This window comes from Schistocerca cancellata, chromosome 2 (genome assembly GCF_023864275.1).
Source record: "Schistocerca cancellata isolate TAMUIC-IGC-003103 chromosome 2, iqSchCanc2.1, whole genome shotgun sequence".
NCBI lineage: Eukaryota > Metazoa > Arthropoda > Insecta > Orthoptera > Acrididae > Schistocerca > Schistocerca cancellata.
In genome coordinates, this window is record NC_064627.1 from 882,922,451 (window position 1) to 882,938,149 (window position 15,699).

Below are 15,699 nucleotides of genomic sequence, written 5' to 3' on the forward strand. Positions count from 1 at the left end.
TGCTCTCCCCCTGCGAAAAAAGGGGTATACACTGCACGTAGCGGAACGGCTAGTGGCGTGGAAGCTCGGAAAATCACATGGGACGAATTTCCTATTAAATGCTACAGGTTAGTGTTTCCTGGTATCATCTTAACGTTTCCTTGCAGGTTACTGTTTAGCTGCCTTTGGACAATGAGGTTATTAAGACGTTCCGTTTCGATGCAACTTAAATATCTTCTCCTTCTCTTTGTCTTCTCTGCATGTAAGGTACAGTCAAACGTGAACGAGGCAAATGGAGAAAAAGTAGGTAAACTGTTTATTACTTCAAAAGTAGTCGCCATAATTGTTAATACATTTATCCAACTGTGAGACACGAGAAAACGTATGCGTGAGCGGGCCCACATGTGGCCAACGTTATCTCCACTAAGCTGCAGAAATTTCACTGGGAAATTATATGAAATTGGTTGATACTCTGTTACCTAACGTTGTTCTCTGATTTTCAAGCGTAACTGCACAGCGTCGCATAAACAAAATTAAAGAGCATCACCGTAGCAGTGATATTTGTTCCGGCCGTATACACAGCGTGATTAAACTGTTGCTACCGATATCTTTTTATGCAAAGCGCAATTATATTTCAAGCCTTCAAAATCGACGCGCCAGATTTTCATATTCTCTCGCTCGCTACGCGCGAACTTTTGTCCTGCAAAAAAAAAATGAAGAAGACGTCTTTGTAGGAAAAGTAGTGTAGCTAAATTATGTTATCGCCGGAGGCCACGGTTTTCGAGTTGTTTAAGAAAAACGTGAAAAAGTGACCTTCAAATGCACCTTCATGCCCCACACTAAGCCCTTACTAATCAGTATTCCCTGTGTTTTGTTCGTGGCACACATTCCTACGACTGCAAAAAAAAATTTCCGGCTGCACCAACTATTCCCGATATTCGAGCTCTTTTTTGTCCCTATTGATTGGTCTATTACGCTACAAGCGTAGTCTGCTACATCGTTAACATTATTAATTTAAACATACTCGTGTGGATAACGAAAGAGAAACCACGTTTGTAAATATAGCGCTAAAACTATGTAGACAATACGATCCAGACTTAACGCTTACAAGCACATTAGTTTCGTAGTCAGAAAACCTGAAGAATACAATGATATAATTATTTATTTTATGCTGTTAAAATTCCAAATGTTGTTAGATAAAATTTACACACATGACAATTATACAATTTGTCAGTGGGGACTAAGCCGGTGGCATCATAAGGCCAGTCAGTGAAGACCAAAAGAGGTCGAATATGGTAAATAATTCTTGCAGTCACAAATTTTGGCACAGAGGTAGGAGGGAGCGCCATAAGCAATATATTTGAAAGCCTGTCCGATGGGGCTGAGTATGGAATTGGAGGCGCATTGAGGACCACTTTCTACGTTTTTCTTGAAAAACTCGACAACTATTGCCTTTAGTGAAAACATATGTCAGCACAAAGTTTAAATACATTAGATTTCCTACAAAACAGTCTTGGTTACTTTATGTTATAGGAATAATACACTCCTGGAAATGGAAAAAAAGAACACATTGACACCGGTGTGTCAGACCCACCATACTTGCTCCGGACACTGCGAGAGGGCTGTACAAGCAATGATCACACGCACGGCACAGCGGACACACCAGGAACCGCGGTGTTGGCCGTCGAATGGCGCTAGCTGCGCAGCATTTGTGCACCGCCGCCGTCAGTGTCAGCCAGTTTGCCGTGGCATACGGAGCTCCATCGCAGTCTTTAACACTGGTAGCATGCCGCGACAGCGTGGACGTGAACCGTATGTGCAGTTGACGGACTTTGAGCGAGGGCGAATAGTGGGCATGCGGGAGGCCGGGTGGACGTACCGCCGAATTGCTCAACACGTGGGGCGTGAGGTCTCCACAGTACATCGATGTTGTCGCCAGTGGTCGGCGGAAGGTGCACGTGCCCGTCGACCTGGGAGCGGACCGCAGCGACGCACGGATGCACGCCAAGACCGTAGGATCCTACGCAGTGCCGTAGCATAGGACTGCATACGACCGAGGCACACAGGGCCAACACCCGGCATCATGGTGTGGGGAGCGATCTCCTACACTGGCCGTACACCACTGGTGGTCGTCGAGGGGACACTGAATAGTGCACGGTACATCCAAACCGTCATCGAACCCATCGTTCTACCATTCCTAGACCGGCAAGGGAACTTTCTGTTCCAACAGGACAATGCACGTCCGCATGTATCCCGTGCCACCCAACGTGCTCTAGAAGGTGTAAGTCAACTACCCTGGCCAGCAAGATCTCCGGATCTGTCCCCCATTGAGCATGTTTGGGACTGGATGAAGCGTCGTCTCACGCGGTCTGCACGTCCAGCACGAACGCTGGTCCAACTGAGGCGCCAGGTGGAAATGGCATGGCAAGCCGTTCCTCAGGACTACATCCAGCATCTCTACGATCGTCTCCATGGGAGAATAGCAGCCTGAATTGCTGCGAAAGGTGGATATACACTGTACTAGTGCCGACATTGTGCATGCTCTGTTGCCTGTGTCTATGTGCCTGTGGTTCTGTCAGTGTGATCATGTGATGTATCTGACCCCAGGAATGTGTCAATAAAGTTTCCCCTTCCTGGGACAATGAATTCACGGTGTTCTTATTTCAATTTCCAGGAGTGTAGCTTGCACGTAGCGAGTGAGAAGATATGAATAATTCGCGCATTGTTTCTGAAGACCAGATATAGATTTCTGGGCTGCAAAGAACGACACTGGAAGGAATAACTGAATCACGCTGTATGCAGGGCGTTTATAATTTAATTTTCGAATCTTGGGAAGACCAAGATGACAACGCATGATCGTAGGATAATGAAACTTTGTGTAAACATTTGTAAGGACATGCGGAAGAGAAGTTACGAATAACCCAGTGATTGACACATTTTAATTTCTACTTAGTAGGGTAACATTTGTCAACTGCCTACCATGTTTGCGTCGCAAGATACTGTAAGTAGGCTGTTTAGATTTTTATATTGGTAATGCCACGTAGCGCTCTGTATGAAAATCACTGGCTGTGCTGTGTGCAGTCTGTGGCTAGTTTGCATTGTTGTCTGCCATTGTAGAGGGGCAGCTAGATGTTAACGTAGCATTGCGCAGTTGGAGGTGAGCTGCCAGCAGTGGTGGATGTGGGGAGAGAGATGGCGGAGTTTTGATAATTTGTAATACTGGATGTCAATTATGAATATTAAGGTAAATACATTGTTTGTTCTCTATTAATATCTTTCATTTGCTAACTATCCCTATCAGTAGTTAGTGCCTTCAGTAGTTTGAATCTTTTATTTAGCTGGCAGTAGTGGCCCTCGCTGTATTGCAGTAGTTCGAGTAACGAAGATTTTTGTGAGGTAAGTGATTTGTGAAAGGTATAGTTTAATGTTACTCAGGGCCATTCTTTTGCAGGGATTTTTGATAGTCAGATTGCGTTGCGCTAAAATTATTGTGTGTCAGGTTAAGCACAGTCGTGGATAATTTTTCTATGGGGACGTTTCATATGTCAACCCTTAGCCTAGGATACCTCACTGGAATCTTCTGATTTTTTTTCTTGTAGTTTGTGTATTTAGTGTAGCTTTTGTTTATTGCTAGCGCGTAATTGTAGAGAGAATCTCCTTTGTAGTTGCAGTCTTTCATTGTTGTACTGGAAAACAGTTGTGGCATGCATGTAGATTTGCACCAAGTATTTCGCAGCTGCGCTTGTAATTAACTACATATTATTTTCAGTGCTATGTTAATGTGTTCTCTTATTTTTGCTATTCAAATTGTGCTTTTCTGTGTTATCGTGTGAAATATTGTGACAATAATGGCGTGTGAAAAACGTAACACTCGGCTCCAAAGTAAACCGAGAAATGACAGTGAAGACGAAAGCAGTGTGTTGGCCCCACCATGTAATGAATTAACTAATATTCAAAGTAGTAATTTGGTAACTGTGCACAGGGAAATGGAGCGGGCGTCAAACAATGGCGTAGGCAGTGAAACAGGTAGTGAACAGGGAAGCATTATCGATCGATCGGTCGGCAACAGCTCGCCTCAGGAATCCGAAATGATAGGACACAATTTTGCAAATACTGTAGATTCAGGTTTTGCGTCCTCACCGTTTTCTCAAGTGAGTCAAGACACATTTTCCGCTTGTCAAAATGTGAATGTTGCCGGTGCAAATTCACTGCCGAAAAGCACTGAGGAACATGTTTCAGACACCAGTGCATTGTTATTACAGTTAAGCAACAAATGGGACAAAGGCTACAAAAGTTAGACACAACGCTTGAACAAAATCAGAAACAAATGGGACAGAATCTTCAAAAGTTAGACACAATGGAACAGAATCTTCAAAAGTTAGACACAAGGGAACAAAATCAGAGACAAACACAGCAAAAGCTTCAAAAGTTAGACTCATTGGAACAAACTCTCGAACAAACACGTGAAGATTTAACTGCTGAGTTACATAACATTGAATCGAAATGTCAGAAAGTGTGTAATGACGTAAAAACACAAATTGGTGAGCATTTTCAACCTATTTTTTCGCGGCATGAAAATGCATTACAGAATCACGAAGCAGCCATAAAAGAGCTGCAAACCATTGTTCATGAAAATCATGAGACCTTGTGGGCTAAAATTGACACATTTGCATCTACCGATTCGGTTACGAAACTTGCAAAAACTCAGGAAAACTTAAAGGACACAGTAGATTCGATTTCAACACAAATGGACACTCTGAAGCTTGGTTCAGAAAAACACACTGAGGAAATGTGTTCATTATCAGAGAAAGTAGTTGAACTTTCGGATCAGCTAAATAATTTATCTACGAAGGTAGATGATAATCTGAATGACACAAAACCAGTAGTCTTTAATGACACAGAAGAGTGCGAACAAATTAGGAAATTCAAAGAAAATCAGAATCAAATTAATACGCAACACCAAAGAGAAATCCGGGAAGTACAAGATCAGCTGACACAGGTAATACAAGAATTACGTATTTTAGAGGACACTCGCGCTCCAACACGGAAAGAGGAACTTAGAAATACGGAAAAGCCACAAAATAATAACACAGGGCATTTCGGAAGTTATGAAAGAAATTGGCAATGTGCACCGAAATTTGAGATGGAACCGCCGACACGACGTAACAATGACCGATCATTAGTAAAAGAAATTGCACACTGAAGTAGTGGATTTCCATGCAGTCTTGAAGAAGCAGTGTTGTACTTCCAACGGAAAGACATTGCTGACTCTTGACATGCTGACAGGTAATAGGCCACAACAGAGCAAACCCACAGCACCCACTGTAGTCCTGGTAGAGATTATTGGTGGGCCACCAGGGGTGTAGACCCACTGCAGTCCTTGTAGAGATGGCCAGCAGCCATCTGCTGCGACTGTGCAGGTGCACAATCACTATCGAAGAGTCTTGCAGAGAAGATAGCAAGTCCATAAACCACCACTTGTGCACTCACAAAGTTTTTTGAATTGTCCTTAGAACCAGCAATGCTGTTATCCAGTCCCTTGCTGAATTATTAACACACGTGCAAACACTATCAGTCCCTACTTCTCACATATTGTCCATATACTATGACCAACAGAAACGTGTGCAGTGAAATGTAACGTACAAGTTATGTAATTAGATGAACTGTTGTCAGTTACAATTTTATAACATAAAAATACAATAACAAAGGTACAAAATACAACTTTAAAGAACATAACAATACAGATAACATTTGTAGTACAAGCTTTACAAAAGAATCGAAATAACATATACATCAGTGTTACAGGAATTATTACATAAGTAAATACATAAACGATTAGAATAACTTTTGAAACATCAACTTTACACACGAGCATTAAAACAGAATAAATAATGTCTAACAATTTACAAAGTAAATAACATATTATTAATGCCAATTATATTTGAGGATAACAGTATTCCTCATCATAGTGAATGTAGCTTAATATTAAAAGAAGAAAAAATTCTATGGAACTACACAGAGACAGGAAGAAAACAACTACAGAAGGGTACACAAACACATAGTGGGATAACACAAAAGGAAAGGACAGGGTTTGTTTCATTGCAGTATTTTGCAAACAAAACTTTCTTTGCTTCTTGGAGATGTCCCTTCATTCATCATTATTCCCAAAAGTCCTATCTAAGCCTGCCTTCTATATTCTGTTCACATCCTCTGTCAAAAATACTTTTTCTCCACTGTACAGTATCTTTTTTTTTTTTTTTTTTTGCCAGACCATTTTCATATAGCTTCTCAATACATTTCTTCCAAGTCACCATAGTTAGTTTCTTATATAGTCTACCCCCTCTTAAGCAAACGTAAATCTACTGAGCTCAGATGCTAAACTAAGGGACGAGGCAATGCAGCAGCACATAATAAATTAACACAAACCACAAGGACAAAAATTTTTAAATAGGCTTGGCAATTGCAGTACTACAACTAATATGAGCCAATGTGCAGCAACTAAAAATAAATCTACATCTATCTACATCTACATCTACATTCATACTCCGCAAGCCACCTAACGGTGTGTGACGGAGGGTACCTTCAGTACCTCTATCGGTTCTCCCTTCTATTCCAGTCTCGTATTGTTCGTGGAAAGAAGGATTGTCGGTATGCCTCTATGTGGGCTCTAATCTCTCTGATTTTATCCTCATGGTCTCTTCGCGAGATATACGTAGGAGGGAGCAACATACTGCTTGACTCTCCGGTGAAGGTATTTTCTCGAAATTTTGACAAAAGCCCGTACCGAGCTACTGAGCGTCTCTCCTGCAGAGTCTTCCACTGGAGTTTATCTATCATCTCCGTAACGCTTTCGCGATTACTAAATGATCCTGTAACGAAGCGCGCTGCTCTCCGTTGGATCTTCTCTATGTCTTGTATCAACCCTATCTGGTACGGATCCCACACTGCTGAGCAGTATTCAAGCAGTGGGCGAACAAGCGTACTGTAACCTACTTCCTTTGTTTTCGGATTGCATTTCCTTAGGATTCTTCCAATGAATCTCAGTCTGGCATCTGCTTTACCGATAATCAACATTATATGATCATTCCATTTTAAATCACTCCTAATGCGTACTCCCAGATAATTTATGGTATTAACTGCTTCCAGTTGCTGACCTGCTATTTTGTAGCTAAATGATAAAGGATCTATCTTTCTGTGTATTCGCAGCACATTACACTTGTCTACATTGAGATTCAGTTGCCATTCCCTGCACCATGCGTCAATTCGCTGCAGATCCTCCTGCATTTCAGTACAATTTTCCATTGTTACAACCTCTCGATACACCACAGCATCATCTGCAAAAAGCCTCAGTGAACTTCCGATGTCATCCACCAGGTCATTTATGTATATTGTGAATAGCAACGGTCCCATGACACTCCCCTGCGGCACACCCGAAATTACTCTTACTTCGGAAGACTTCTCTCCATTGAGAATAACATGCTGCGTCCTGTTATCTAGGAACTCCTCAATCCAATCACACAATTGGTCTGATAGTCCATATGCTCTTACTTTGTTCAATAAACGACTGTGGGGAACTGTATCGAACGCCTTGCGGAAGTCAAGAAACACGGCATCTACCTGTGAACCCGTGTCTATGGCCCTCTGAGTCTCGTGGACGAATAGCGCGAGCTGGGTTTCACATGACCGTCTTTTTCGAAACCCTCGCTGATTCCTACAGAGTAGATTTCTAGTCTCCAGGAAAGTCATTACACTCGAACACAATACGTGTTCCAAAATTCTACAACTGATCGACGTTAGAGATATAGGTCTATAGTTCTGCACATCTGTTCGACGTCCCTTCTTGAAAACGGGGATGACCTGTGCCCTTATCCAATCCTTTGGAACGCTACGCTCTTCTAGAGACCTACGGTACACCGCTGCAAGAAGGGGGGCAAGTTCCTTCGCGTACTCTGTGTAAAATTGAACTGGTATCCCATCAGGTCCAGAGGCCTTTCCTCTTTTGAGCGATTTCAATTGTTTCTCTACCCCTCTGTCGTCTATTTCGATATCTACCATTTTGTCATCTGTGCGACAATCTAGAGAAGGAACTACAGTGCAATCTTCCTCTGTGAAACAACTTTGGAAAAAGACATTTAGTATTTCGGCCTTTAGTCTGTCATCCTCTGTTTCAGTACCATTTTGGTCACGGAGTGTCTGGACATTTTGTTTTGATCCACCTACCGCTTTGACATAAGACCAAAATTTCTTAGGATTTTCTGCCAAGTCAGTACATAGAACTTTACTTTCGAATTCATCGAACGCCTCTCGCATAGCTCTCTTCACACTACATTTCGCTTCGCATAATTTTTGTTTGTCTGCAAGGCTTTGGCTATGTTTATGTTTGCTGTGAAGTTCCCTTTGCTTCCGCAGCAGTTTTCTAACTCGGTTGTTGAACCACGGTGGCTCTTTTCCATCTCTTACGATCTTGCTTGGCACATACTCATCTAACGCATATTGAACGATGGTTTTGAACTTTGTCCACTGTTCCTCAACACTATCAGTACTTGCGACAAAACTTTTGTGTTGAGCCTACAGGTACTCTGAAATCTGCTTTTTGTCACTTTTTCTAAACAGAAAAATCTTCCTACCCTTTTTAATATTCCTATTTACGGCTGAAATCATCGATGCCGTAACCGCTTTATGATCACTGATTCCCTGTTCTGCGTTAACTTTTTCAAATAGTTCGGGTCTGTTTGTCACCAGAAGGTCTAATATGTTATCGCCACGAGTCGGTTCTCTGTTTAACTGCTCAAAGTAGTTTTCAGATAAAGCACCTATAAAAATTTCACTGGATTCTTTGTCCCTGCCACCCGTTATGAACGTCTGAGTCTCCCAGTCTATATCCGGCAAATTAAAATCTCCACCCAGAACTATAACATGGTGGGGAAATCTACTCGAAATATTTTCCAAATTATCCTTCAGGTGCTCAGCCACAACAGCTGCTGAGCCAGGGGGCCTATAGAGACATCCAATTACCATGTCTGAGCCTGCTTTAACCGCGACCTTCACCCAAATCATTTCACATTTCGGATCTCCGTCAATTTCCTTCGATACTATTGCACTTCTTACCGCTATAAACACGCCTTCCCCTTCACTGATCACCCTGTCTCTGCGGTATACATTCCAATCTGAGTTTAGGATTTCGTTACTGTTTACGTCTGGTTTCAGCCAACTTTCTGTCCCTAGTACTATATGGGCGTTGTGATCGTTTATTAATGAGAGCAGTTCTGGGACCTTTCTATAGACGCTCCTGCAGTTTACTATTAGCACATTAATATTGTTATTCCCTGTTGCATTTTGCCTACTCCTATCTTGCCGCGTCTCAGGAGGCGTCTTGTCGGGCCTAGGGAGGGGATTCTCTAACCTAAAAAACCCCCATGTGCACTCCACACGTACTCCGCTACCCTTGTAGCCGCTTCCGGCGTGTAGTGCACGCCTGACCTATTCAGGGGGACCCTACATTTCTCCACCCGATAGCGGAGGTCGAGAAATTTGCACCCCAGATCTCCGCAGAATCGTCTGAGCCTCTGGTTTAAGCCTTCCACTCGGCTCCAAACCAGAGGACCGCGATCGGTTCCGGGAACGATACTACAAATAGTTAGCTCTGATTCCACCCCGCGAGCGAGGCTTTCCGCCTTCACCAATTCCGCCAACCGCCTGTACGAACTGAGGATGACCTCTGAACCCAGACGGCAGGAGTCATTGGTGCCGACATGAGCAACAATTTGCAGTCGGGTGCACCCAGTGCTCTCTATCGCCGCCGGTAGGGCCTCCTCCACATCTCGGATGAGACCCCCCAGCAAGCAGACAGAGTGAACACTGGCCTTCTTCCCCGACCTTCTCGCTATTTCCCTAAGGGCTCCATCACCCGCCTAACGTTGGAGCTCCCAATAACTAATAAACCCCTCCCTCTGTGTGCCTGCTCGGACCTTGCTGAAGGAGCAGCCACATGTCCCCTCACAGGCAGAGCAGGCGATGCCACACGGCCAGCCTCCACATTGACCTTCCGCCTCGTGCGCCGCGAACGCCGCTGAACCCGCCACTCCCCTTGGGGAGAGGGTGGCCCAACCGCGCCCGGTACCCGCGAAGATGTCTCGACAGCAGGGACAGTGGGTGAAGCATGTAACACCTGGGGTGTACCTTGCGACGCACCAGACTGCCCACTGCCGCTACACTCCGAGGCAGCAGCCTGAAGACGGCTGACCGCGGCCATCAACACGCTCAGCTGTTCGCGAACAGTGGCCAGCTCCTCCTGCGTCCGTACACAGCAGTCACACATCCTATCCATCCTAAGGAAGCAATTTACTGAAGAGAGTTAATCAACCTTTAACTAGACTGCTAATTCACTAAAGGCGGCTGCTTATTCACTAAACTGTGGTTGCTAGCCACTTCTTGTAGAAAACAATGAAAATAGCACTACCTGTCTCTGGACTGTATTGAAAACAAACTCTAGCACTACTTCTGACTGTATTCAAAACAAACACGAAATCTATGGAACACTATTAAGAGCACTCGAAAATTAAAGCTTCCTAAAAGCAAATACACACGGAAGAAGAAGTGACAAGTAAGAAAAATACAGTTAATACTTAAATTAAGGTAGCTCGCTGCACAGCAGACGTGAAGCAGGCGGCAGTTACGACGACACTGTAGTAAAACTAGCTTAACAGAGTAATACAAAGTGAAATTCAGTAACACTATGCCTGGCAAACAGCAGCAACTTATACCTAAACATGACATAGCTCAAGCAGAAAAAATATTACAGTAAAAACAACAATGCAGATCAGGGAAATGTCTATTCACATCTTAATGTCTATGTAATTAAAGTGGTCATCTTAATGTCTATGTAATTAAAGTGGTGCACCACAACAACTTATTGTAAAAAAATATTACCATGTACTTGAAAAGAAAATTATGTGTTACTGTTACTAGTTCCTTCTTATTGTTCTTTCCTTTCCAAGTGCTCCTTTTTTAAAGAATGTGGATCATAAAATAATTATTTAATAGATCTGTTGACAGAAAGTGTTCACATTAGCAAATGCATTTTATTTTATAAAAGCAATGCTGCAACACAACTGGAAACCAGATATCAAATGAAATAAGCAATTACGCAAAGCAAAGCATAAAAATATCATTCAATAGTCATGTGGCATTTCGTAAGTCAGTAGCTCTCAACTCTCGTAGAAAGACGCTTGTCGTAATCAGGTGTGCAGATGTAAAAATATTTCTCGTCATTTCATTAGGCATTTCAGTAAATATCATAAATTAAGAGCTCCACAGTGTTATCATATGTTTTTAATTTCGACCAAGTCGTTTTGCGATGCTTTCTACAAACGAATGTCATTAGCGGTGGTATAGGCCTCACTTTTTTTTTCTACCTGTGCTTCCGGAGAGGCACACCCTAATGGCTTGTTCTCCAGGTGTCTGACACAGCTGTGTGCCGACAACGCACGTGCAGGTGGTCACTTAACATTCTTATGGAAATATTTACGACATTTTTCCGCTACAGAGACAGTCTCATACACAAAATTTCACGGGTCGAGAATTTGCGTTGCAAATGTGTAGAAACCAAATCTTATGAATATAACAGTGTCCAAAAATTTTCGCCGGCATTGTGATACATTCACGCATCTACAGACATTTCATAATTCTTAAAGTACGATTCTTGGTTTCCAACATCCTTTTTCACAAGTCAAGAGTCCCTAACTTCTATTCATTATTCATATACATATAAACACGTAATCACATTACTCATATATGGTAGCATCATCTTATTGACATAAACATACCTCAACAGCAGAATACACATCGTCGTCGTAAAAATAACACCATAACACCTCAGTCAAATCTCAAAAACGTCGTAGCTTCCTCCAATAATTTCAAAATCTAAAGAAAATTCTCTGCTCATTTCAGTAGTGTCATCTACCTCAAACGTACTTTAAAAATCATGATCCCATACCAAATACATCATTCAAAGCTCTCATAGTATCACAATGGTTCCGAAAAAATATGAAAGTTCAACAGTACAGACAGAATACAATTTCATAAGTGTGAAGTTACCCAACGGTGTATTACGTAAACAATGTCACTGACATAGTAAAAAACATGTTTATCTCTCAGTTAAATGATCAGATAGCTGTGTAATTTATGTGTTAGAGAAATATGGTACCGATGTGTTAAATTGTATAAGCAAATACCATATTAGCTAGGGCTCCTTGTGCTTGCCAAACACATGGTACACAAAGCAGGCGTGTACCCCCCTGCTGATTATTGTAATTATACCCTCAGGTGTTATAGATTACAGGAATGGAATGAAATGTATCACGGAAAACCTTCTTTGTAATTCAAAAATCATTAAAAATAAATGTTTTAAGTACAAAATTAGTCACTCAAATATGTGTCCTGTAGCGCTAAATGTGCGTCTTGCTGTAAGATAATCTCTGGGAAGTGTCGTAGTTATTATCCTCCGAAAGCTAAGTTCTGCAGAAGTCAATGTACTTACCTCATGATACACAAAAGTGAAATGCTTTGCATATAGATAACTTAGTTATTACGCTTATTGCCGTGATGAGGAAAGTACTGTGCTGTAACGTATTGCTGTCCTACGGAAAAGGCTGTCTCCTTGTAGCAATAGCACAAAAGTTACTACTAAAACATGTTTTACTTTCCAGAATAATACAGAAAAACTGTGCAGATATAAAACAGAAACACCGCAAAAGCAACATTGTAAATTGTCGCTCATTAGTAGCGTCGTGATAAAATCGTGTAGCTGTCACATAAACTAACCACTGTCTCATCTGGTATCTCACTGAAAGTACCTTAAATCCAGAATCCAATCTCAAGCAACCAAAATGTTGCATGAAAATTTCATTAGCAGTGCCGGTATATGTTCCAAGTATGTGAGCCTTATAGTCGTTACATAATCGTGCAAGTAACAAGCAAGAATGCACACACACAATAACACTGTGTCACCTGTTCACAATACCAATGCATTCGCAATTTCTGTTTAAATAAGTTCTCTTGGTTCTTGAGTGGATATTTAACTTCAAACATTGTTGCATGGTAACAGTTTCTAAAGCATACTAGTAACGTGAAGTGAAACGTTTTATGGTAAAGACAAAGTTAAAAAGCAGATTATCTTTCAATAAACGGTTTTACATGTGAAAAGTGCTGCAATCTTTTACCCTTTATAGCGCGCAGAGTTTCAACTTCCAAGCAATTATCATGTTGTATACGTCGGTAAAGAATACAGGAATTTTTCTCAAGGTTAGCGTCTATGCTATTTTTCTCTGAGCCAGCCGGCGCACGCGGGTGCCTGCGGTGCGAGTCATTGTCTGCTACCTCTTTGTTGGCGCGCGCCGTTATTGAGATTAGGAGGCCTAACTTCCACAAATTCGCCTTGCCGAGAGGGCCCAGCTCTGTTTACAGCTCGCCAGTTCTAATGGAATTCAGGTCTGTCGTTACGATCATATCGTCTGTCGTCATGTCGGTAGATTCCATAGTTTCTTTCTTGTCGGTCATGTGGTGGAGAATTTCTCCCTGAATCGTAACTATGTGCTGGACCGTTGCGTCTAAAGTTATTCTGTCTCCCTTGATAATAGTTATTTTGGTTCCCATATTGTCTGTTTCTCTGATTGTCTCTGTGATAGTCATTACTGCGGAGAGGTGATCTTTCCCTGTAATTATTACTACTCTGCCACTGGTTGTCATACGGGTGGTGTCTATTTTGGTCACGATTTGTGTGGTGAGAATAGCCTTGTCGCGTCCAGTTATCGTTTCTGTTGTCACGGAATTGTGACGGATGTGACCTGTAGTGATTGTTTTCCTGTTTTCGCATCCCGCAACTGTCTGTGTCAATTTCTAATTCTTGTAACAGTCCCTGAAAAGCTTCAATGTCGTCTTTGCAACGTCCTGCTAAAATAATATGTCGTAAATGTTCAGGCAGTTTGATTAAGCAAATGCGGATGAGTTCTGAGGGGCTGCATGGGTTTGACAGATATTGATTCTTGTGCAACATGTCTTCAAAATATTTCACAAGACTGGAAAATTCAGATTGTTCGAAGTGTTTCATCATTAAGATGCTATGTTTTACTCGGTCTTGTGTAGCTTGAGACCAATATGCTGAGAGGAAGGCATGATAAAAATCTCCTTCACTGTGACAATCGTGAATGACCGATCACATTGTTACACCTGGTTCATTCTCTAAGTAGCCACACATAAATTCTAACCTGTGCTCCAATGACCAGTTGGGAGGGAAACAATGGGAGAATTGATGGAGCCACGCTTGTGGATGAATGTCGTTGGCAGAATTCTTAAACGTTTTGAATTTACGTGTAGTAATGAACAGCTTATAGTCAAAATCATCGTGTCGGCGAGTAGCATATCGGTCATTGTTACGTCGTGTCGGCGGTTCCATCTCAAAATTCGGTGTACCTTGCCAATTTCTTTCATAATTACCGAAATGCCCTGTGTTATTATTTTGTGGCTTTTGTGTATTTCTAAGTTCCTCTTCCCGTGTTGGAGCGTGAGTCTCCTCTGAAATATGTAATTCTTGTATTACCTGTGTCAGCTGATCTTGTACTTCCCAGATTTCTCTTTGGTGTTGCATATTATTTTGATTCTGATTTTGTTTGAATTTCCTCATTTGTTCGCACTCTTCTGTGTCATTAAAGACTACTGGTTTTGTGTCATTCAGATTATCATCTACCTTCATAGATAAATTATTTAGCTGATCCGAAAGTTCAACTACTTTCTCTGATAATGAACTAATTTCCCCCATGTGTCTTTCTACTGTGTCCTTTAAGTTTTCCTGAGTTTTTGCAAGTTGCGTAACCGAATCGGTAGGTGCAACTGAGTCCATTTTAGCTTGCAAGGTCTCATGATTTTCATGAACAGTAGTCTGCAGTTCTTTTATGGCTGCTTCGTGATTCTGTAATGCATTTACATGCCACAAAAAAATAGGTAGACAATGCTCACAAATTTGTGTTTTTACGTCATTACAGACCTTTTGACACTTCGATTCGATGTTATGTAACTCAGTAGTTAAATCTTCACGTGTTTGTTCAAGTGTGGTGTCTAACTTCTGAAGCTTTTGCTGTGTTTGTCTCTGATTTTGTTCCATTGTGTCTAACTTTTGAAGATTTTGTCCCATTTGTTTCTGATTTTGTTCAAGCGTTGTGACTAACTTTTGTAGCCTTTGTCCCATTTGTTGCATTAACTGTAAGAACAATGCACTGGTGTCTGAAACATGCTCCTCAGTGCTTTTCGGCAGTGAGTTTGCACCGGCAACATTCACATTTTGACAAGCGGAAAAAGTGTCTTGACTCATTTGAGAAAACGGTGAGGACGCAAAACCGGTCACTTAACTTTCTTATGGAAATATTTACGACAGCAGTTTCCGCTACAGTGACAGTCTCATATAAAAATTTCACAGGTCGAGAATTTACGTTGCAAATGTGTAGAAACAAAATCCTATGTATATAACAGTGTCCAAAAAAATTTTCGCCGGCATTGTGATACATTCACGCATTTACACACACATTTCATAACTCTTAAAGTACGATTCTTGGTTTCCTACATCCTTTTTCACAAGTCAAGAATCCCTAACTTCTATTCATTATTCATATACATATAAACACGTAATCACATTACTCATATATGGTAGCATCATCTTATTGACATAAA